The 25,198-nt window shown below is 47.6% G+C and overlaps 3 pseudogenes; all 3 read left to right on the top strand.

Moving 5' to 3' along the window:
* The first annotated feature begins 4,747 nt into the window (after window positions 1-4,747).
* Window positions 4,748-6,597, top strand: LOC136459743 (uncharacterized; annotated as a pseudogene).
* Window positions 6,598-7,206: 609 nt separating this feature from the next.
* LOC136459742 (protein root UVB sensitive 1, chloroplastic-like) lies at window positions 7,207-12,502 on the top strand (annotated as a pseudogene).
* A 4,353-nt stretch (window positions 12,503-16,855) lies between these two features.
* Window positions 16,856-18,301, top strand: LOC136461300 (CBL-interacting protein kinase 25-like; annotated as a pseudogene).
* Window positions 18,302-25,198: the final 6,897 nt, after the last annotated feature.

The raw sequence follows: 25,198 nt of genomic DNA, 5'->3' as shown, positions 1-25,198 counted from the left end.
CTACTCTCAATGAGTGCACTTTATTCTTTGAAAAAGTGCACGTCACCAAAAAGACTTCTTCAAGATAGACCACTTCAAGACCTTAAGACAAAAAGAACCCGGACCGAGCTATATCCGAATTCTTTTTGATAAAGAACCCGTGTATATGCTTGAGAGCCCTTCGACGAAGAAACAGAGCAATTTCAAGACAAGACCCTCCAGCTCCTTGTTCCAAATAGCAAGAGGCACGGGGGCTACACCCAGATAGGAGTACTTTTTCTTCAAAAAAAGATACACACCACCCGAAGATCTCACGAAGCGCTACACGGTTTCGCTCAAGAAAGCACTCGGACGACGCTTGTTCCTACTCGACAAGACCTAAAGGAACAAGACGAGGCTTTCAAAACTCAACCATGAAGTGCTCGGGGGCTTGTCGATGTGGGACCCACGGGATACCCCTCAAGGAAGGGAGAAGATCTAGTCTAATTAGGATTCTTTCCATGTAATCTTAGTAGTAGTATTATTCTGTAATCCTATTAGAAACTCTTATTGTAAACCGACTAGCACTCTGGTCTTCTGACTATATAAAGGAGGGTGGAGTTTCTAGAGAAGGGAGTTAGAGACAACACTTTACAATCAATCTAATACAAAGGCTAACGCCGACTAGACGTAGGGCTATTACTCGATCACGGTAGAGGGCCCAAACTAGGATAAATCGACTGTCTCTTGCGTTTACCGTTGAGTTCTGCATACGTCGATGCCCGAACAAAGTGCTCTGGGTACCCCCGTGACAAGCTATCGGTGGTAAAACATCGACAGGCATCGACAGTGTTGTGGGCGTCGGTATTCACCGTACCGAGTGAACATGGTGAAACTCCTCATATGCCTCTAGGCATCAATAGTATAACAGGTACCGACATCTGTCATATCCGAACAAAACGATGCAACCTCCCACGTGCATCCGACTTCCAACAGTATTGTGAACGCCTACCATCATCGTATACCCGCCGACGTAGGCAACAAGGCTTAGAAGCATATGAACTATCTTCCTCTCACTTGTAAGGTCATTCCCTTCATCTATAAAAGAGGATGCGCTCTCTCCCAATATTCAAGTGATTCTAGATTGATTAGATCGATCAAGTTCACTAGTTCACAATCATAGAACCGCTAGGTTCGAATCTCAAGCACACGTTTGAACACTTAGCTCATAGCAGAGCTCCTGTCGCTCTCGGCTCTTTCGACCGGACCTCTTGTACCCTCTATCTTTCTCCTTCTCGTTTGTAACCCCACTGCAAACTTCGAGCACATGGGCTCAGAAATAAAGTAACCGACTGACTTAAACTGGACGTAGGGCACATTGCCTGAACCAGTATAAACCCTATGTCATTGAGTGCTAGGCCACCTTCGATCACAACGTACGGCAAAACTATAAATATTTACTTGTTGGTCACTTTCTGCGCCGACAGCGGCTGTCGCCATGAAGAAGCCGCGGGAGGCGATCGGCCCTGTTCACTTTGCTGAAAAGCCAGATTGAAAAATATTGTTAGCTGATTTATTGTGAAAGAAAAATACTATATCATATCTGATATACCAGGCTGATAATTTCAAGCGAACAAAAGGAATGGCGGTAGGCAGCCCACCCGCGTCTGCCTCGACACAAACATAATCCGATCCGATCTGGCGCTGCAAGACGACACCGCAACCAGCTCGGACCTGTCCTGGCGATGCCTAGCGTCTTCGCGCGGTTAAGGCCCTGTTCGGCTGACTAAAAAATGATTGATGCTGATATTAATTTATTGTGAGAAAAAAATACTATTATTTTATTCCCATAACTTTAAGCGAACGGAGCCTAAACGGACACGACGAAAATCACATAAACGTATAATCCGAACCAATTGTCGGCTAGCTAGGTGCCTAGGTCGTCGTTCAGAGTTCCACGTCATGCAGGGCTGGACGCCAGGTTCAGGTATTTACAATGAGCTTTCAGAATTGATGCCTGGTATTAGCCATACTTCTATTTCCTTCGTGGTGTTTTATGACAGTTTTAAATTTTCTATTCTGTACTATACTTGATATCATCAACTAATATGTTCATCTTTGATAATGATTCTTTTTCAAATTCTCTTGTCTCCCCGATAATTAATAAAACTACTATAGTCTACGGGCTATATTACAGGTTAATCAAATGTAAAATAATAATTCTCGTGCATCATTAGGAGATAAGACTAATAATACTAATGCAGGTAAGAAAGAAACATCCTTTTACTACATTCCATTAGTTGCATTGTGTATATTTTTACTTTTTAATACTGATATCAATAGTACGTGGACGTAACACTACCGATTCATCCTTGCTAAGAGGCGATGAAAGCAACCCCTATATCTGATGTCTACAATAGGCAAATCTCAAAACACCTCAAATTTAAAAAGGTTATGGCCTGCGCCCCGACCGAGAACAAGCTGCTCGTTGTTCTTGCAGACAATGCTGGTGGAGACAGCGCCGACATGAAGACAACGCCCCGCGACGCCGGGGATGATGGCCTGATGTGGAGAAGGATGGCGCAGAGCGTGGAGAAAGAGAAGGATGTGGGAAGTAAATAGATAGAGTTAAAAAAGACAGAATAAATTGAGAAATAGTTTAGGGGTCCTGAAACAAAATCGTTCATTAGCTTTTTATTATTTATGGCTCCGTTCACGTGCCCTTAAACCCAACTTCATCCACATCTTTTTTTTTATCTGAAACAGCATTTTCCTCTCACAAATTCCTTCAGAATTCCTCCAAGCGAACAATATTTATGTGGGTAAAAATTTAGAGCCCCGTGCAACACACGGATATGTATCTAGTCTATATATATATATATATATATATATATATAATTCTACGTATATATCTATATTTCTAATATTAATGAACCAAAAATCATTCTATTTTTCCGTCCATCTCTCCATGAAAAGTTTATGCGGTGTTGTTTTTTTTACTTCTCAAACTGCATCCATGTCCTCGTGTCGCATATGTTACCTGGACTCATGACTCATGAGCATACGGAAATAAACATGGCTCTAGCAATGACCCAGACTCATTACTGTATTGGGTCGCCCTTTGTATCTCATATGTATTTATGAGTTAGAACACCCATGTCTAGTCATAATAAAGAGTTTGATTACTATACGTATCGGGTTCCGTTGTAATGCATTGCATCATCAGGTGGCTTGTTTGCTATCCTAAATAAAATTTCATAATTATTAATATTATTAAATAATTAATATAAATGACTCTTGATGGTTTAGTTGTGATTAAATACTATTTATAAAATCAAAGGGGAAATGCAGCAATACCGAATTTTGCAAAAGGTCAGATAAACTAATTCAATTTACATTATAGAATTAAATCTTCACTAACATATACTAAAAAACTTATATAAAATAAATATAATTTATCTGGTCTCGTTCGCTGACTGAAACTGGCTGAAAAACACTGTTCTGGCTGAATTGGTGTGAGAGGAAAATACTGTTCCGACTGAAAAGAGAAGCCGAATATGAAGTAAGCCGAACAGAGCCAGAATCTAATAGTATCTTCATACTACGATTCAATATTTTCAAATAGGAAATTATCATGAGTAAAATGACCTTAGATACCCGTTGGCACTTGAGTGCTACTGGTACAAGATAGTAAAAAGTGTAAAATCCATATTTGGATACACATGCACTACGCACTGCGACCATCGAAATTATCGGCGAGTTCAATTTTTTCATGGAACTAAACTACCACTGGCTGCTATGCTATCAACGAAATTTTTTTAGAGCACGCCAAAGCACGTATTTCATTAAGCAGAACAGAAATTTTTAGAACAAACAACAAGCATGGTAACACTCTCGTTACCAAAAACACACACCCCACTCCACACTAGAGCACACGGGGGATTACACCAAGTTACATGTTGCGACTAGCGCGGGCAGCAGGCTAGATCGAGCCCCCAAAACGGACAGCAGCAACCGCAAATGTGTGAAGCCCGCCTGGCACCACGACAAAGCCTCATCTTGAATAAGCGCAGCCAATTCCGCCGCCGGGCGCCCCACGCCGTTGAAAGTTCTGGCGTTCCTCTCCTTCCATATAAGCCATCCCACTAGGAAGAATAGAGAGTCAAAACCTCTTCGCAACAATTTTGGAAGTTGCTTCCTAGCCGTAAGCCACCACTGAAACACATTTTCATCTCTAACAACAATGGTAGAGTGAAGATTTAGTCTGGACAGCACCAAAACCCACACCTCTCTAGTTAGTGAATGTCCCAGTAAGATGTGATCAATTGGCAGGGTCAGTTTTTCCAATGTAACTACCGCTGGCTGCTTTTATCAGCGCGTTCATTTTTTTCATGATGAAATACCACTGGCTGCTATATCATCAAAATTATCGGCGGGTTCATTTTTTTCATTAAAGTCCGCTGGATGTAGTAGGGTCGGTCATTTCTACTTTACCGGCTTACCGCAAAAGCTCCAAAACAGCCCTAAGGCCGTCAAAGCCCAGTCCTCCTGATGGTCGACGGTGGATAACGATTGGGATTCTCCAAAGCCCACAGTTTAACTGGAAGACAGCCCAGCCCATAAGCAGTGTTCAACAGTACGTATTTTTGCGGCGGGCTGGACTATCCTAATCCTAATCCCACTGGTTGCCCGCCGATGGACGAAACGCCGGCCCCACGATTCAGTGACCGTCTCACCTCACGGACCCGGACCCGAGTCCGACCGCGCGGCGAGCCCTTCTAGACTTCCCTTTCCCAAAGAGGCGGCAGCAGGCAGCAGAGTCCAGACCGTTCTCCGTCCGTCTCCCCGCCACGGTCTCCCGGAGAGCATCGCCGCCCGCCATGGGCTCGCCGCTCCGCACCGTCACCGTGCACCTCCGTCGCTCGTCGTCCTCCTCGCCAGCGGATACCGTGGCGATTGCGGTGGACGGCGGCTCGGGGGTGGACCTGGCCCGGGTGGGGCTCGCGCTGGGGCTGGACCCCGCCTCCGTCCGCCCCAACGGCTACTTCCTCAGCCGCGGCCGCGGCCACGTCTACTCCGCCGTCACGTGGCGCGCGCTCCTCGCCTTCTTCGCGAAGCGCGGGCTGCCCACCGGCGCCGACGCCGCCGCGCCCGTCGTCGTCCACGGCAGGCCCGCCGCGCCAACTGCGCAGAGCTCAGGTGCGTTGAGGACGGTTTGGACCTCGCTCCTTTAGGAACTCTGAATACTTGATTGGTCCCATTGCTAACTGGTAGAGAAATAACGAGCTGTATCTCTGAATGTTACAATGTGCGGTCGTGGTTCAGGGATCAAGTGGGGTGATCGACGCCTCTGTTATTGCAGTGGTCAGGAACTCAGGATCATGCACATCATATGCCTGATTGGTTGTTATGTCCCTTTTATTAGCTTCACGATCAGTAGTACCAACCGGTTTATGAAATTTGCAGCTACTTATATTTGCTATTTGGGATGAATGGGGATCAAATACCACTAGAGGCAAATAGTGTGGCGCTACTGAACCACTCCTTGTTGCTATGGACCATAAACCTCATAAGTAGCACGTATGTTTGAGATTGACAACTATAAGGCCTTGTTTGGATGTAATCGGATTCGCATCAATCCACATGTGTTGGTGTGGATAGGAGTGAAAGTTGAACTAAATTCCATCTCAGTCCACACCAACACATATGGATTGAGGTGAATCCGACAACATCCAAACATGCCCTAAATTGTACATGTATTCGGTTATCAATGCTGCCAATTTTCCATGTACCATCTGTTATGTACTCGTTTCACACAAATTTTAGTAAAATCTTGGGCTAGACATTAATGTTTGATGCTATATTATTCTTCAGTATTCAGTATTGTTGACGATTTGTCATTTCAGTTTTCATTGTATTGGGCCTCACGTAATTGCCATGCAGCAATTCCTTCGTCAGGTTCATTATCAAGTGCTACTTGTTGATCTGCACATTGAATTCGTTATGCATATTGCATGGGTGTTACCTGATCTGCTTAATACTAGATGATTTACTTAATATTAATACTACAAGGATGCCATTATGGCATGTACTATATGCTTGGGGAAGATGATTTCAGATGTTTACACAATCATTTGGTCTGAATCCGTGAAATTCTATTCTTCAGATCCAACAAATCCTCCATGCCCAAAGCGAAAATCTGGAGTGGAAGTAGAAAGATGTCCCAAGAAGAGCAAGCCTCAAGAGACCAAATCAGCTCTTCCAAAACGAAGGCACGATGTACTCGGCGATGAAATCATCCTTGGTCTAAAGAAAAGACTCAGGCTGGACGACCCAATCCCAGCTAAGAAGATTAAGCAAGTAGAATGCGGCTCAGGTGAGTTACTTACTGACCAATTCTCTAATTACTAACTACATAGTGCTTCATAATTATCCATATATAAGCAAGTAGAATGTGGCTCTCAACTGACAAATTTGTCTGTCTTGCTTGTTACTGCAACGGGTGATCGATGATGGACTATGGAGCAGAGACACAGCAACCAGTTAAATTTTCTTGCGGCTTTGTGAATGCAAATGGAAAGCGGCTACGGGATGAGGAGATGATCACCTCGCTGCTTTTCATGTAAAAGAGTTCGGTGACCGGAGCTGAGGTAAATGCCCTGTCATGTGTTCCAGCAGTCATGTAATCTTCAACAAAAGGGCATATACGTACTTTGCTTGGAGGCAGTTCCAGATGCAGCTGATGTATGCTGTAACTTAAGTAGTTCCCGTGTACATCCATGTGCCTTGTGAATATCACATCGATTGTAACTAAACGACATTTTACCTTGAGAATCCTAGTGACAAGTCTGTAGTCTGTGCATTTGTTGCATGACAGCAGCTACAGTTCTGCTGCTTGTCAACTAGCCACGCAATGGCATGCTTAAAGCCATATCAATATGTACCGTGCCGTCAAAACCTGAATTATGCAACTAACGACAGAAACTCCACGGTCAGTTGCATACACTTCTACCGTTCTACGCTCAATCATGAAGCGCAAACTTGGGAACAATGATTATATCATGATACGGTAAGCACATAAAGTCTTGCCTAACCAAAATCACTGCAAAGAAATACGGAGTATGTATATATACATCAAAATCTCCAGCAATTTTTGGCCCATGCAAAGCGTTTTGCGTTTATGCTACCCTTGCCCATAATACAGTCACAAGCCAACACCTGGCCCATTTTGGCCCAATCGTCTCTCCGACACTTCCGCTTCCAACCTTGAAAATTCCAAAGCCGCCGTCGCCCGGCGGCCGCCCCTCCCTCCACCGAGGAGATGTCCATGCCGCAATCCTTCCTCCTCCTCCCCTCCTTTTTACCCCCAGCTTCCCTCGTTCGCGTCGCCTCGCGGCCGCCGCGCCATCCCTCACCGCCCTCAGATTCCACCGCGTCGACGCCAAGCTTTCCCCGCCACTCCTCGCGGCATCCCACAGTCGTCCCGGCGGCTTCCGCGGTTATGGTGACTCCGGCGGCAGCGATGGAGGAAGTGGAGGCGATGGCGGGAGAGGAATGGATTCTCCTGACCCCGGCGACGGGTGGTGGCGGCGGTGGCTCCAGGCCCTCCACCCGGAGTTCCTCCTCCTGTTCCTGCTCCTCCAGTCCGGCGCCGCGTCCACACTCGCTGAGGCCCTCGGCAACTCCGGAGATGACGCGGGGGGCGTGTGGGAGGTGAGGGGCGGCACGCGCTCTCGCCTCGTGCCGGACCCAGCCTGGACCTCCTATCTCATCGCTGGGGACGATGGATCGAAGCGGGAGGTCGAGGATGAAAAGGTGGGAGGCGGCCCTGAGGGCCTGGCCGCCCTGCGGAGGCAGCTGAGGCGGTCGTGGCGGCGGTGCGCCGATGTTGCTGTCCAGCTGCTGCTCCCCGACGGATACCCTCATAGCGTCAGCAGCGACTACCTCAACTACTCGCTCTGGCGCGGCGTGCAGGGCGTGGCGAGCCAGATCAGCGGGGTACTTTCCACGCAGGTAGTGGAGCTCATCTCATCTGAGCGTTTATCGCAATTCTTTCAAGCAGATAGGTAAAGGGTAGCATATTTATTCCCTGATGAAACGTTTTCTTCAGGCTCTGCTCTATGCGGTTGGGTTAGGGAAAGGAGCGATACCCACTGCTGCTGCGGTGAATTGGGTGCTGAAAGATGGGCTCGGGTACCTTAGCAAGATCATGTTGTCAAAATTCGGACGCCATTTTGATGTTAACCCCAAAGGGTGGCGGCTATTTGCTGATTTTCTGGAGAATATGGCTTATGGGCTGGAGATTCTGACTCCAGTGTTCCCTCACCTGTTTGTTCCAATTGGGGCGGCCGCTGGTGCTGGTCGCTCAGCAGCTTCTTTGATACAGGTTAAGACTTACTTTGGTATTGATTATCAGTATTCTATAGTTTGCATTTATGGAAATGTATGCTCATTATATCGTAATGAAGGTGTTCTGCCTTGTGTATCTCGTTATCCTCACACTTGGGAGCTATATGAAGATGAGTCATACAGAGTTGAGCCTATAATATGGTCATTAGAAGATGTATGGCTATATTTGAAGATTTTCATAGCATGTTTATACTCATCACAGCAATAAACATAGAACTTCTATATGATTCCATTTTGGTGTCATTTCTGCTAATTTCAGATATAACATATCCACCAGGGTTCAGTGAGTTTTGAACTGTACTGTACTGGGTCTTGTTTCTAACCGTGTAATTTCTCTGACTCATGCCTTGTTGTTCGCTTCCATACTGAAGCTTTCTCATAATGAAGAATAACAATTAACAACCAAATCTGAGAACGCCCATGCTGGCATACTGCACAATATGAGAATCCAGTTTTGTCTGTTTTTTTGTTTTTCATATATGAATGAAAATGGCATATGACAACATGTCAATGTTGTTTCCTCTATATGCTGTGTGCTATGAAAGGGTTATTTTGTCACTTATATTTATTCTTACTAATGTTCCAGCAATAGCATATTTGCAATTTTGTTAAATGCATTAATCATGTATCTATCTTTCTTATTGGAGTAAACCACTGTTTTAGTTTATCATCCTTCAACAACTTCGACAGATTATCATGCTTCGTTTTGGTACAATAATGCAACAGCTTTAATAATGTAAGTTTCCATGCCTGCAGGCTGCCACCAGAAGTTGCTTTTATGCTGGATTTGCAGTACAAAGAAACTTTGCTGAGGTGTGCTTATCCTCATATTTGAAGAATTTTCACTTATTATCATTTTAGGGCTAATAGCCCCCCCCCCCTTTTTTTTGTGTATCAGTCCATCAAATCATTGTAGTATGCTTATATGCCTTACTGGTTGAAACTTTCCTGTTTTCAGTTATCTACTTAATCCATCTGGAATTGTACAACTAGATGATCTATCCACCTTTTACAGGCGAAATTTATCTCTGACAGATCTTTACTGTTTTAATATAAATAAATATATATATAACACAGTAGAGGAAACACTCACTGTTTCCATTTCAAAATTTGTTATCTGCAATAGATCTTGCTCATATTTCATATCCTGCCAGCTTAGATGTTTAGGAACTGGCAAACATTTTGTGGTCTCCTACAAGTATTTTGGAATTTGATATAAGAGTTCTGAAGTGTCAGTTGTCAACACTACCTTGTGGTGGTGCAGAACAGCTGCACCACCCAGTGCATTGATAGATGCCATAGCATTTCTCTCAACCCACTAGCCGCACCACTTCCATTTGTATTTGTACAAGGAACTCATGCATCACATTATGAAATGAGCACTTAAGAATTAAGATCTTAAAATTTAGTAAATGCATTGTTTGCTCTTTTCATTGCATTTTCATCTCTGTGACGGAAAAAGAATTGAAATGACATTTCAGGTTATTGCAAAGGGTGAAGCGCAAGGAATGGTTAGCAAATTTGTTGGCATATGGCTTGGCATTGCATTGGCTAATCACATTGGCTCATCTGTACCATTAGCTCTTATTTCGTTTGCTGGAATTACTGCAGTTCACATGTATTGCAACCTCAAGTCGTATCAATCAATCCAGCTCAGAACACTGAATCCTTACCGTGCAAGTAATTTGATTTCTTCACTGATGTTTATCTCCATTCCGTGCTGATTTTCATCATATCACCACAACTTTCGTATGAATGAAATTTTGTAATCAGTGAGGCTACTTTGTCATTTTATTGCCTTAACAAAACTAGCCATGGAATAGAAACTGTTTAGAGAGTAAAAACTGTTTATTTCTGATAGATGGTTGAATGAAAGCTGGAACCATATATTTAGTTTGTTATATTTTGCTACGATAATACTCTCTTACTCCAACATTTCACATTTTGCTGTATAGGATTTTATGGGGTAGAAACGTGCACTGTATGTACCTGATCCCTTGTATCGATGCTCTATTCCTTGACATCTACTCCCTCCGTTCGAAATTAAGTCGTTTTGGCTTTTCTAGATACATTGTTTTTGCCATGTATCTAGACATAATATATATATCTAGGTGCATAGCAAGATCTATGTACCTAGAAAAGCCAAAACGACTTATAATTTGAAACGGAGGGAGTAGCATTTATTCTTTAGAGTGTGTGAACCCGTATTTGCTTTCAATATAAGCAGAGATGTTTTCATGTGAAACAAATTATTCTTTAGAGTGATAATGTTACAGGGATGTGATTGAACATTTTAGTTCCTGTCCTTCTTGATAATGTTACAGGGATGTGATTGAACATTTTAGTTCCTGTCCTTTTTATGTAGGCTTGGTGTTTAGTGAATATCTGTTAAGTGGACAAGTTCCATCAGTCAAAGAAGTTAATGATGAGGAACCTCTTTTCTTCAATCTGTCACTTGGTGCTTCACGTCAAGTAAGTCAAGGTTACTTTTATTCTTGCACTGATCACATTTCTCTTCTCTCTGACTGTTTATGTTGCTCAGTGTTTAGCCTTTAGAGTCCCCTGTTCTAATACTCATGTGGCACAGCTAATGTCTTTGGTAATGTCCAAGTTATAATTATGCCATTTGTGTCCGATACAACCAGCTTCTCATTATGAATCCTTGAGTAACTTAATGGTACATGTTCAATCAAGAACCTTTCATTTATTTTATATTTCTCATTTTGTGCACCCCTAAATTTTTGCAACAGCAAAACAAGATATTGTCAGCGGAAGCTAAAGATGCTGCAGATAGAATATGCCGGCGGTTACAAATGGGTTCTAAGATTAGTGAAATAATTGAGAGTAAAGAAGATGCTTGTGCATTGTTTGATCTTTACAAAAATGAGCAATATTTGCTTATGGATTACAAGGGAAAATTTTGTGTAAGTTCATCTTGAAGCAAGTATGTTCCAATTGTCATTTTTGTTGTTACCATTAATAAGCTAACAACATTTTATCTTTTTACAGATTGTACTTAAAGAGGGATCTTCTCCAGAAGACATGCTCAAATCTTTGTTCCATGTTAGCTATCTGTATTGGCTAGAAAGGTATATGGGTTTCAAACCAAGTAATGTTGCCTCAGAGTGTAGACCTGGTGGAAGGCTTGATGTATCCCTGGATTATGCTCAGAGGGAATTCAGCCATGTCAAACATGATGGTTCTGATGGTGGCTGGGTTATGGATGGTCTGATTGCGAGGCCCTTGCCCGTTAGAATACGAATAGGAGATGGTACTCCTTAGGACTTTGCTCTATTAACTGTCCTCAGAGCTACATCCCTTGGAAATGTACAGTTTGCTTATTTTTGGATTGGAGGATTGGCATGGGATTTTTGTAGGATTCAACTTCCTAAGGCCCCGTTCGGTTGTTCTGGAATAGGGCATTCCGGGCCTGGAAATGTTCCTCTGTAATACAAATTTGTGAAGGAAGGATGCGGCTGGGAATCAATTTCAAATAACCCAACGAGGCCTAAGGATTGTTTCCTATCCAGTCCTTTGGTTCACAGGAAAATGGAAGGAAAAATTCCATAGGATTACTTTCCTTTGACTCCATTCCACAGGAATGCTAACATGAGGTGAGACTTAATGGAAAAATTCCTGGCGCGAAACAAACAACTTCCCACGCGGCGCTCGGCCTGTTCGCGCTGCTTTTTCACGGTGGCGGTGCCGTCTTGCTTCTACGACTTTGGGCCCACTCATCTAAGTTTAGGGAGAGTAATATATTATCAAATTGCTAGTGTGGTTCGACAACATATTCATAAGGCTTGTAACTAACAGTCCTCAAATACCTGGTGCTCGCTTGCAGTTTTTACCCACATAGTAGGATGGAACTGGCTACATCTCTGGTATAGTTTTTCTTGAGGATGGGATTCTTTGTAGTTGGTTTTGACTTTTGAAGGCTGTACTAGTGCAGTAGTGCTCACAAGTCACAAGTTTAAGAGCACTCAGGCTGTTATAGAGATTCACGACAGCAGATGAAGGATTTCTAGATTTGTCAATGCTCAGTATGCCCAAATTGTGTGCTTGAGATAAATTTTACTGGCAATACTTGTCTTGTTACAATTATTTCAATAAAATTAACATTCCACAATGTCAACGCAACATGTGTGAGAATGTAAAACTTGTAATTTGCTGAGTTATGTTCTACTGTCTTGAATCATGGCCCGGCAAGTTTGTTTTCTTAAAGCCATGTGTCTGATGGTTTCGCAAAACTCATGTTATGCTGTGGCAGGTGAAGTTTTTCTCTTCCAGTTTGCTTTCTCAGTTATTTCTGTTGTATTCACTGTCTTTCAGTTGTATGATTGTATCATGGGCTGCATCTGTGCTTTAAAATTTGCGGTTGAATATACCGTGGAACTGCCTCCAGGGCTTTACAAATTGGAGTTGTCTTCCACAAATTGGAGCACTCAGAGCGAAAGTATCGTGTGCCAGAAGCGTTCTGGCTCTTGTGCACTGCACTTTTCCATCTCGTGCTCTGCCTCTTGCTTTTTCGACTTCAAACAGAACAAGTTTTGACAGATTTGTTCTTGAGATGAGAATCGGGTGTTGCAAAGGATGGTGCCTAGAAGGGAAGACGGAAACATAGCTAAAAAGAACTGTTAAAAACAATTTTAACAGTTGTATATGGATTTTATTTTGTGGGTGCTTATTATTACCTTTTGGATTGGAATAATAGTGATATCCGGTGCAGATCCTCTTCAGGAACTTTCCTTGTCCAATTGAGAAATATATGAATACGTTACTCGTTAGTATTGTTTCCAATGTCAAAGGATGTGTGCCTCTAAAAATCGGTGGATATTTTGAGAGACCCCGCATTTTAGATCCGCCTCTCTTATATTAAAAGTCTTATCTCCTAAAATCGTTTTTTATAGTGTAAACAAGAGGATGCGGAGTACTTGAAGCATAAAAAGCAAGTGGTTTCCATATCAACCCAGCCAGGAAAAAGTGCAACATTTAACTCAACACAAACAGCAATATATGTAGCGTATCAACAAAGATTCCACCTCAAAATCTAATGGGTTAACTACAAAGATTCCACCTCAAAATCTAATGGGTTAACTAGGATAATGCCCGTGCGCTGCAACGGGACAAATTCTTATCACCACGTGTTGTCTTAACATGTGTTGTACTATTCCAAAAAAAAAAATTGCCATCCTAATGTGTGACTATTCCAACAAAAATGGTACTTTAAGCGTGAAGTTCACAACATTTTGTTTCTAGTCAATCATCAATATTACATGAGTTTTCATGAAGATAAATGTTTTTGTCATCCCCGAAACCTAAACCAAATTGGAACCAAGGCATATCATTCCTTTTCATCTGCCAAGGTTTATACATAGGTTACAACATGAGCAAAACATTAAACTAAAGTAGTACATAAAGCATGACACCATATATAACAAAACACAAAAAATAATTGAAAATACATTAAGCACAATGATCCACTGAAGGGAGACAATTCTTGACGGTGTAGAACAGATAGGAGCAACAAAGCTGATACTGTGAAGGAAATCGCCTCAGCCACCTTCATCTTCCTAAGCATTGAACACGCAATATATCTCGCAAGGAATAAATAGACACAATTTCTTACATTTATAAGCTGCACAATAGTTTGTATCCTAATATGTATGGTCACTGAACTACTTGTTTTGTTTCCCTGGACGAAATTTCTGGCATTGCGAGATACTGCTCAATTTAAAGAAAGAATAATTCCAACTTAATTTCAACCTTGGACATTGGATCATGCAGGTACATACCTGAAGGTAACTCTTGACGTGGTAGAACTAGTAGGTGAGGCCCTTGATTACCGCAACCCTCGTGATAGTCTTTGAAGTTACCTATATACGAAAGAAAGGAATAAAAGCAAATGAAAACTAAACCACTAGAATTCCAAGCATTTGACGAAGCATCTATATTACATATTATCCAGGCCTCTGAGCTGGGCAATGGCATTGATGAAGCGGTCGTGGGTCGTGGAGCTCAGCGATCCACCAGACATGGCTTAGCATCAGCTGGTGAGGACGAGGCCACACCCGGGTCGCCTTGCCCACACAGAGGCTGATCATTTGAGCTCACAGCGCCAGTGTTGGGCTGCTTCTTCGAGGAAGGGAATATTGTGCTCTCTCGGGTCCTTGCTGCGGCTTTCCCTCTTAAATCTTTCTATGCTCCATTATAGTTTTAGAAATCAAAGATGAATCATACAAAGGAAGCCAGCATATTGATATTAGAAATATCATAGAAGTGTTGCTACTACATAAAAATCCCATATTTTAAAGTGGTAAATAACAGAGAAAAATACTGAAAGGAGCATGGAGTTGGAAGTGGCGGCCAAATAATAGTGGCTGCAACAGCATACATTTGACAATACAAATAACTGCTGTAAAAAAATTGAATTGACAAGATTTAAATTAAAAGCCACAATAGTCACTATTACCAGAATGTGAAGTCATGAAGGCTTAATAAAATAATGAAGCACACTGTCAATCATAGCAAAATAGCAGGAAAAAATGCAAATGGCAAAGATATCATAATTATATTCATTAATTAGTAGCCTGAACATACTTCAGGATTTTGCATTAATACAAAAGAAAAATGGGTAGTCATTGATGCATGGGTAAGACCAGGTTTGAGATTATGTACAACAGTTTTAGTATTGGTTGTTGATGTATTTTGTTTGGCACTTCCATATGGAAGACGATTTTGCTTTTCCCCCAAAATAGTTTCAGAATAATTTCCTATAGTAGAAAAATATACCTACAGGCCACACTGAGATTGTTGGACAGATCACTTATCTGCTCCTTATGTACCCGCAACATGTTGGAAAGTAAAACAGATACATTTCTGATTTCAGCTACTGAAACCATTCCAAGACACAATTTAGTTGAAAACAAAGTGCTTTTCAGGCAGTTGACACACCTTGAGGAATAACCACCAGCATCAGTAGCTGCTCTGCTTCTCTGGAGAAGTCTCTTGCGTCTAAGCCAAGAAACAGCAACATGAAGTCAACAAGGTCACTCACAATTTACAGAGGGGAAATCACATGCCAACAATTTCCGAAATCTTTGGATTCAGAGAGGAGGGGTTCTGGAAAATTCGATGGATGACGCCTCTGTCAGTATAGGCACAACCATGGCACCGAGAGGGATAAAAAAAAATTAGAGGAATAAGAAATCAAGCTTCGTATCAATTGTTCATCACTTGTTGCCACTTGTTATTTTGCATATAAAAAAGGAAGCTGGTTGGCAGACACATATATAAACACTAAATGTACCATTATAAGGAGCAAATATATCTAAACTCAACAAAAAGGGAACACCCAAATGAAGAATGTACTTCAGGCAACTCCAGTGCACCATGATACATGCATGCATTGGTTGGAACATGCCAATTTCTAACTCTAACATAAACCTCCCTTTAATAAAAGTTGTCAGGTTTTTGAGATATAAACCTATCAGCAATTCTAACAAGCCTGTTATTTTAAAGTTTTGGAAAAAAAAAACTCTATCAGCTTTAACGTTTCTGTCCATGTGAACATGCTTGGATATAATCTCTTCTACTCTCGGAATCCCATATAAATAGTACTGATTCATTTGGACTTTTGCTACAGATACGAAACATTTATACCTAGCTTAATAGGGATTCTATATGGATCACGTTCAACCGTGCAGTTACTCTTTAAGAAAACTTGAAACGTATAGATATGCATTATGCAATCATAAATTTACGCTTGGGGACAAATATCAAATCTAAATGGTGGCATGGAAATCTGAAAGAAAAACGCGCAGAAAAAAAAAACAGTTTCACTTTGTACCTGTGCACTTTTTTTAGTGCGCCCAAGCCCCAAGGCGCGGACGATGGGCACGGGCATCCTCTCATGCTCCCCACCAATGTCGAAGTTCTGCAGCGACCTCCTGCGTCTGCGCGCCCCACAGCCTGCTCGAAGCAGAACACAATAGTCAAAAACCATCGGTTCAACCACATCATCTTGGCTGCAGGCGCAACGCGCGACAAATTAGATCGAGCGGACAAAGCTGCTATCTATGGAGGCGAGGGGTACTTGTCGTTGGGGACTTGGATGGGACCGAAGGTGTCGCGCTCCTCACGGAAGCAAGTGGAGATCGGGTGGGTCAACGCTGGCCGGAGTAGCAGCTCGGCCGCGGCAGCGCAGGCTGACGGCGAGCCGGACGGGTGCGGATCTCGTTCGGCCACGGTCCACAAACTTTCTGCCTGGCAGCTGTCGATTGCTTACGATTTCGTTTCGGTGTAAACACTAAGTAAACGCGATTAGTAGAAAGACGACTCACGTCACGAGATCGAGTCCCGTTCCCGTCCCCTCTCCACCCCACATACCTAACCTCCTTCCTTCCCGATGCATCTTAGCCTACTCTAATAGAACAAATCCTGATACACACAGGCTCTCTCTCTCACGCCGCCGGCGGGCGTTAGCGGCATGGGAAAAATCCCCCGCCTGCTAATGGGGCGGTATGAACTCGACAGGCTGCTCGGCAAGGGCAGCTTCGCAAAGGTGTACCACGCGCGCAATGTAGGCACCGGGGAGGAGGTGGCCATCAAGATCATGGACAAGGATCACCTGTCCAAGTTAGGCGCCGTGCAGTAGCAAATCATGCGCGAGATCGATATCATGCACCGGGTGCGCCACCCCCACGTCGCGCGCATCCACGAGGTCATGGGCCACCAGGAAGAGCATCTTCGTCGTCATGGAGTTCGTCGGCGGCAGCACCCTCAACGCCCACCTGGTCCACCGCGCCGGCCGCGGCATCAGCGAGGCCTCGGCCCGCCGCGTCTTCCAGCAGCTCGTGTCCGCGCTCGACTACTGCCACTCGCTCGGCGTGTACCACCGCGACATCAAGCCCGACAACATTCTCGTCGACGCCACGGGCAACATCAAGGTCGCCGATTTCGGGCTCTCGGCCCTAGCCGGCACGGCGCAACGGGAAGCATTGCTCCACACCCTCTGTGGGGACGCCCATGTTCATCGCGCCAGAGGTTTTCCTGCGCTGCGGCTACGATGGCGCCAAGGCTGACGTCTGGGCCTGCGGCGTCGTCCTCTTCGCGCTCGTGGCAGGCCGCTGCCCCTTCAATCACAAGGACACCCATGATCCGCCGCTGTGACTAACACTGCCCGCCGTGGCTCAGTACAGGCCTCGTCGCCCTGGTCCGCCGCATCCTCTGCCCCGACCCGGTGCGCCGTATCGCCATACCGCAGATGAAGGAAAATCTTTGGTTCAAGAAGGACTTCAAGGAGATCCCACGGAGCCTCAGCTAGCCCGAGCTGTGCGACTATGACTCTGATTCTGACGACGAGTCGATGGCGTCATCTACGTCGTCAGGGGACCCGGCCTACCCGATGGCGTGCCCCATGCATACCTCGGTATCAGCGCCGTCGCTGACCACACTCGAGAGTACTGGTAGCGCCGCCGTCCAAGCCCAGCCGCACATGCGCCGCCCCAAGAGTCTAAACGCGTTCGACATCATCACGTCGTCGCCGAGCCTCGACCTGTCTGGGTTGTTCCAGGAGCCGAGCGAGCAGATGCGGTTCACGTCTTCCGCGCCCGTGTCCAAGATCATCTCCAAGCTGGAGGAAGTCGCTGGGCACGTCAGCTTCACGGCGCGCACCAAGGAGTACCAGGTGAGCATCGAGGAGACGACGAACGGGAACCAGGGCGTGCTCCTTATGTCTGCCAAGATCTTCGAACTCACGCCTGCGCTCGTCATGGTGAAGGTTTGCAAGAAGGCTGGCGACACCACTCAGTACCGGCAGTTCTGCAACAACGAGCTCAAGCCCGGCCTTCGTGGCCTCGTCGACGGACTGCCGGAGGACAACGCCGGCCTCCATCTCTCGATGATCGTAGTATCTTTAATTTTATTTCAATAGTTCTATATTAGTAGTATACTAGTTTATTAGGAGTTTTGACAGTGTTAATGCTTTGATGGTGTGTCATGGCATTGTTGTTAATTAGGTTGCTAAAAATTTTAGGCATGTGCTTTCTCATCCAGTACTAGGTGTATCATGGTGTACACTTTTCACTTTTGAGAATCTGTTGTTTCGTGCACATGTTGTTTTATTAACAGAAAATGTATTATTTTTTAATGCATCTGGAAAATATTCCTTTCATTTTTTCCTCTTGCTAACGCATCTAAAGAGCAAGGAAAATAAATTTTATGTGTTTCTATACATCAGGCAAGAAGAGGCTGAATGCTTAAAGGTGACAATTTTGTATCTTTATTTTTCCATAAGAATAAACACAAGGTTGGCATCTTTTGGACAGGAATTTTACCACAACTTTGCAAGCAACACAAGTTTTTGGGAAATATTCTTGTTGATCAGGAGTAATAAGGAGACAAAAAGATGGCCGAAGACACGCAGTAGGGACATGTTACGGTGATCAGAAGTAGACGTCATAGCATTTTGTCTCATGTCCACAAGATGCAACAAAAAGCATGAGTTATTAGAGAAATCCAGCTCCGGGTCTAGAAATCATCAGAGGAACACGCTGAAGCGGAGTGCTCCGGAGATTCGATCGATGCAGCAAGGAACTGGCAAGGCTGTACTAGTCCTGTACCATTTGGCTTTTGCTTCTTCTTTTTTTAAACCAAATTTGGCTTTTGCTTTGTATTACAGTTTCATACATGGATTCAAGAAGCGGCATAGCCACCGCCTTATATGCAAGCCAACCTAAAGAAAAAAATATATAACTGGAGACACACTAATATGATTATCAAGTCAGTCTTATATTTGGAGGTGTGTGAGGATCTTATGATTCATTTGTGTGGGGCACTCATGGTAAGAAGTTGTCATCTACTAGTAAATTTTGAGTGGCATGTGCCCTCACTCTACATAACCTAGCTTCAGCCCTACTTATACGAGTTTTAGTGATGATGAATCAGCATAATCATCTGCATTGGTAATATCGTAAGCGCATGCATGCAACTTGAGTAGTTCCCGTATATATCCAGGTGCCTCGTGAATATCACATCGATTGTAATTAAACGACATTTTACCTTGAGAGTCCTAGTGACAAGACGTGCAAGTGTGTAATCTGTGCATTTGTTGCATGACAGCAGCTACAGTTATGTTTCTTGTCAACTAGCCACGCAATGGCATGCTTAAGGCTATATCAGTATGTACCTTGCCGTCAAAACCTGAATTATGCTACTAACTACAGAAAATCTACCGTCGGTTGCATACACTTCTACCGTTCTACGCTCAACCACCGCAGTCCTGGAGAAGTACAGGATTGGGTATATGATCCCATACAAAGAATTATAATCAAAACCTTCAACAATTTTTTAGCTTAAATGCAAGTCCATGTACAAACTGTAAGTAGCAATACATGTTGGAGTATGTGTGTATTAAGGCCCATATATGGCCCATGTATGACTCCCATATAGCTACCCTTCTAGGGTTAGCCCAAGAGTAAGGAATTACAATTCTATCATGGTATCAGCTTAGGTTTTCCCTTTCCTCCCTCTCCCAGCCGCCAGGCAGGCAGCCGCCGCCGGCAGCCGCTGCCGCCATGGCCGGTGGCCCACCACCTCCTCCCCCTCCCTCCTACTTCCACTACTTCCCCCCTCTTCCTTCCACCTGGGCGCAAATCGCGAGCCGCGCGCGCCCCGGAGACCCAGCCGCCGCCGCCGCTTCTCTTCTCGCCGCCGTGGCCCTTCCCGGCGTGGATGCGGGCCTCCCCGGCGCGGCTGCGGGCCTCTCCGGCGCGGATGCGGGCGGCGCGGCTGCGGACGGGGCGGATGCGGGCCTCCCCGGCGCGGATGCGGGTGGCGCGGATGCTCGTGCGGCTGCGGGCTTCCACGACGACGCCGCACGCGTGCGCGCGGACTTCCACGCTCCTTTTCCCGCCCCGCCTCCTCTGCCATTTCACGCAGCGCCTCCACCGGACTCCGCCCTCACAGCGGCTCTCGTCACCGCCCGGGCCGCTGCCGCGGAGGGCCAGGCACGCCTGCGCGCGGCGGCCCAAGCCTGGGAGCGGGAGCATGATGCGGCCGATGTTCTGGCCCGTCAGATCGTCGAGGCGGAGCAACTTCTCATCCATCCGTTGTACCACGACACCACTGCCACCTCGTCTGCCTCACGTCCGTCCCCTACAGTGGCTCTCTGGCCCAACTCGGCTGATCCCCTCGTCGCGCAGCTGCACTACCAAGCCGGTGGTGTCCAGAACATTCGGAGCCTAGTTCCTGTCGTCCTCGACCCTGAGTCACCCTCCTACGCCCGCTGGCGGGACCTGGTCCTTCTCATCCTCCGCCGCTACGCCCTCGACGACCACGTCCTCACCGACGCCCCGCCTACGGCTCGAACCCCTTCATGGCTGCGTCTCGACAGCATCGTCCTCTCGTGGATCCTGGGGACCATCTCCTTCGACCTTCACGACCTCATCCGCAGCACCCCTGAGAGCACCGCCCGCCGGGCCTGGCTGGCGCTCGAGGGCCAGTTCCTGGGCAACGTCGAAGCCCGGGCCCTGCGTCTCGACGCAAGCTTCCGTACCTTCGTCCAGGGCGACCTCTCCGTTGGCGAGTACTGCCGGAAGATGAAGACCATGGCAGACTCCCTCGGTGACCTTGGCTGGGCCGTGGAGGACCGGATCTTGGTCCTCAACGTCCTTCGCGGCCTCAACGAGCGGTACAGCCACCTCCGCACCTGGATCACCCGGCAGCGGCCCTTTCCCACCTTCCTCCAGGTCCGTGACGACCTTGTCATGGAGGAGCTCACTCAGGGCATCACGCCTGGGTCACTACCCGCGCTGGGGTCCTCGTCTCCCTCGACTGCTCTTGCCGCCACTCCTCCGCCACGTCCTTCCGCTCCACCAGCGTCGTCCCTTCTTGGTCCTCCTCCTCCCGGGCCGAGCGGGGGTGGGGGGGCTGTGGCGGCCATCGTCGACGCGGGGGGGGGGGGGCGTGGTGCAGGCCCTGGCCGTGGTAGTACTCCGACGGCTCCACGGGGTACACCCTGGCCCTCCTTCAACAACCCTTGGTCAGGGCGCATCTCCATGTGGCCCTTCCGGGCTCCTGGGGGCGAGCCTGGTCCACCGGCGGCCATGCTCACCAGCGCCGTCCTAGTCGCCCCGTTCTCGTCGCCGTGGGCTCCACCTACCTGGACCACGCCAGGGCCTGTCGGTTGGGACCCGACGGCTTTGGCCCGCTCTTTCGGCACCATGACCCTGACTCCTCCAGTCGGCCCAGACTGGATCGCCGACTCAGGTGCTACCTTCCACACCACCCCCAACCCTGGTATACTCTCTTCTGTTCATCCTCCTTCTTCCTCCCACCCTTCGTCCATCATGGTCGCCAATGGTTCGTGTCTTCCTGTCACTTCCGTGGGTGCCGCTCACACTCATGGCTCTTTTTGTCTTCCGGATGTCCTTGTTGCTCCCTCTATGGTTCACAACCTCCTTTCTATTCGTCGTTTTACAGCTGACAATTCATGTTCTGTTGAATTTGACTCATCTGGTCTTACTGTGAAGGATTTGGCTTCCCGGCGTCCTCTTCTCCGATGTGACAGCACAGGGCCCCTTTACACCCTTCGGTTTCCTGCGTCTGCTTCTTCCGCTTCGCCCTCCGCTTCGTCAGCTGCTTTTGCCGCCACCGCTTCATCCACTACATGGCACCAGCGTCTTGGGCATCCTGGCCGTAATGCTTTGACCCAGCTTAGTCGTAGTTCCGACATACCATGTACTCGGGCTCACGATGAGCACTTGTGTCAGGCATGCCAACTGGGCCATCATGTTCGTCTTCCTTTCCCTACCTCCTCTTCCCATGCGACCCATATTTTTGATCTTGTACATTGCGACCTATGGACGTCACCTGTTATGAGCATTTCTGGCTATAAATACTATCTTGTCGTGCTTGATGATTTCTCTCATTATTCTTGGACTTTTCCCTTGCGTGCTAAGTCTGATGCATTCCCCACGCTTCTCCACTTTTTCGCCTGGGTGTCTACTCAGTTCGGCCTCACCATCAGGGCCGTTCAGTGTGACAATGGGCGTGAGTTCGATAACTCCAACTCTCGTGCTTTCTTCCTCTCTCACGGTGTGCAATTACGCATGTCATGTCCCTATACCTCCTCCCAGAACGGTAAGGCTGAGTGCATGATTCGCACCACGAACGACACCATGCGCACCCTTCTGTTCCAGGCTTCGCTTCCTGCTCACTTCTGGGCTAAGAGTTTGCACGCCTCCACCTACCTCCTTAACCGCCTACCTTCCGTTGCCTGTCCAGCTCCCACTCCACACCACGCTCTCTTCGGTACCCCCCTTGTTACGATCACCTTTGTGTCTTCGGGTGTGCGTGTTACCCTAACACCACTGCCACTGCTCCCCACAAGCTGGCTCCCCGTTCGACTCAGTGTGTCTTCCTCGGGTACTCCCCGGATCACAAGGGGTACCGTTGCTTTGACCTCACCTCTCATCGGATCCTCATCTCTCGCCACGTGGTGTTTGACGAGTCCGTCTTCCCTTTCTCCACCACCTCCCCACCCCCCTCCACCACCGACCTTGACCTCTTCTCCCTATTTCCCACTGACACGGTGGACCAGCCACCATTGCCGTTGTGTCCTGCAGGTACTACTCCACCGTGCCCTTCGCCGGCTCCGTGCTCCGGCTCGACGCCCTCTGGTGCGGCCCCTGACCCTGCGCCCCGCGCGGGTCCGGCGGCGCTGGACTCCGGTGCTGCTCCTGGCCCTACGCCCTGCGCGGGTCCGGAGACCTCGACTTCAGCACCTGCTGCGCGTTTCGCACAGCCGGTGCGTGTCTACCACCGCCGAGTGCGTCCGGCTCCGCTGCATCCGGAGCCGGCCCCGCCACCACCGTCGTCGCCTCGGTCACCACCGGTGGCCTCTTCTCCGCCGTCGACACCTACGCCGCCACCTCCGCCCCCGGTTGCCCGTGTCGCGCAGTCGGTGTACCACCCGCCTCTCCTGCACCGACACCCACGTCATGTTCACCCTATGGTGACGCGGCACGCGGCTGGTACCCTGCGGCCCCTGGCTCTCGCAGCGATGCCAGGCGAGCCGCAGGTCTCTCCTGTACCCTCTTCCATTCGCGCCGCCTTGTCAGATCCGCACTGGCGTCGTGCGATGGAGGAGGAGTATGTGGCACTCCTTGCCAACCAGACATGGGATCTGGTGCCCCGTCCGCCTGGCTCCAACGTTGTTATCGGCAAGTGGATCTGGACACACAAGCGGTGGGCTGATGGTTCCCTTGATCGGTACAAGGCTCGCTGGGTTCTCCGGGGTTTCACTCAACGCCCTGGCGTCGACTACGATGAGACGTTCAGTCCAGTGGTGAAGCCGGCTACCGTCCGCACGGTTCTCTCACTGGCTCTCTCTCGCTCCTGGCACGTGCACCAGCTCGACGTCAAGAATGCCTTTCTGCATGGTACTCTGACTGAGACAGTCTACTGCAGCCAGCCTGCAGGCTTCGTTGACTCTTCTCGTCCTGATATGGTCTGCCGGCTCAACAAGTCCCTCTACGGCCTCAAGCAGGCCCCTCGGGCTTGGTACTCTCGGTTTGCTACTTACCTCCTGACATTGGGATTCGTGAAGGCAAAGTCAGATACTTCTCTGTTTATCTATCACCACGGCGCTGAGACTGCCTATCTGCTGCTCTATGTTGATGACATTGTGCTCACAGCCTCCAGTCTGTCACTCCTCCGGCGTATCATCACCTCTCTTCAACAGGAGTTCGCTATGAAGGATCTTGGTGTGCTCCATCACTTCCTCGGCGTCACAGTTTAGCCTCGTCCCACCGGTCTCCTTCTTCACCAGCGACAGTACACTCTTGATATCCTGGAGCGAGCTGGGATGACTGACTGTAAGCCCTGCTCCACTCCAGTTGACACTCAGGCCAAGCTGTCAGAGGCAGCGGGCAACCCAGTACCAGACCCCACTGCGTACCGGAGCCTTGCAGGAGCACTTCAGTACCTCACCTTCACCAGGCCAGACATCACCTATGCAGTTCAGCAGATATGCCTCCACATGCATGATCCCCGAGAGCCCCACCTCACTGCTCTCAAGCGCCTCCTCCGCTACCTGCGAGGCACTGTCGACTACGGCCTGCTACTCCACCGGTCTCACTCCACCGATCTCGTCGTCTACACTGACGCCGACTAGGCCGGGTGTCCAGACACTCGACGCTCCACTTCCGGCTATGCTGTTTTTCTGGGCGGCAACCTGGTGTCCTTGTCGTCCAAGCGCCAGCCGGTGGTCTCCCGTTCCAGTGCCGAGGCGGAGTACCGCGCTGTCGCTAACGGCGTGGCGGAGGCCTCCTGGCTCCGCCAACTTCTTGCCGAGCTCCACAGTCCCCTCTCCCGGAGCACGCTTGTTTACTGCGACAACGTCAGTGCGGTGTACCTCTCCACCAACCCTGTTCAGCACCAGCGGACCAAGCATGTGGAGATCGACCTTCACTTTGTCCGCGATCGGGTCGCCATCGGCGATGTTCGGGTCCTCCACGTCCCGACCGCCTCCCAGTTTGCCGACATCTTCACCAAGGGCCTCCCGTCCTCCACATTCTCCGAGTTTCGCTCCAGCCTCAACATCACCGGTGGCTAGTTGCGTCAGTGGGGGGGGCTCGTGTGTGTTCTTCTTTTCATGTCCAGTCTGCAACTCCGCTGTGACGGTAGTTCAAACTGCAGGGGGGTGTTGGAGTATGTGTGTATTAAGGCCCATATATGGCCCATGTATGACTCCCATATAGCTACCTTTCCAGGGTTAGCCCAAGAGTAAGGAATTACAATTCTATCAATACATGAACACACTGAACAA

This window comes from Miscanthus floridulus, chromosome 6 (genome assembly GCF_019320115.1).
Source record: "Miscanthus floridulus cultivar M001 chromosome 6, ASM1932011v1, whole genome shotgun sequence".
Classification (NCBI taxonomy): domain Eukaryota; kingdom Viridiplantae; phylum Streptophyta; class Magnoliopsida; order Poales; family Poaceae; genus Miscanthus; species Miscanthus floridulus.
This window is presented reverse-complemented; position numbering and strand designations above follow the sequence as displayed.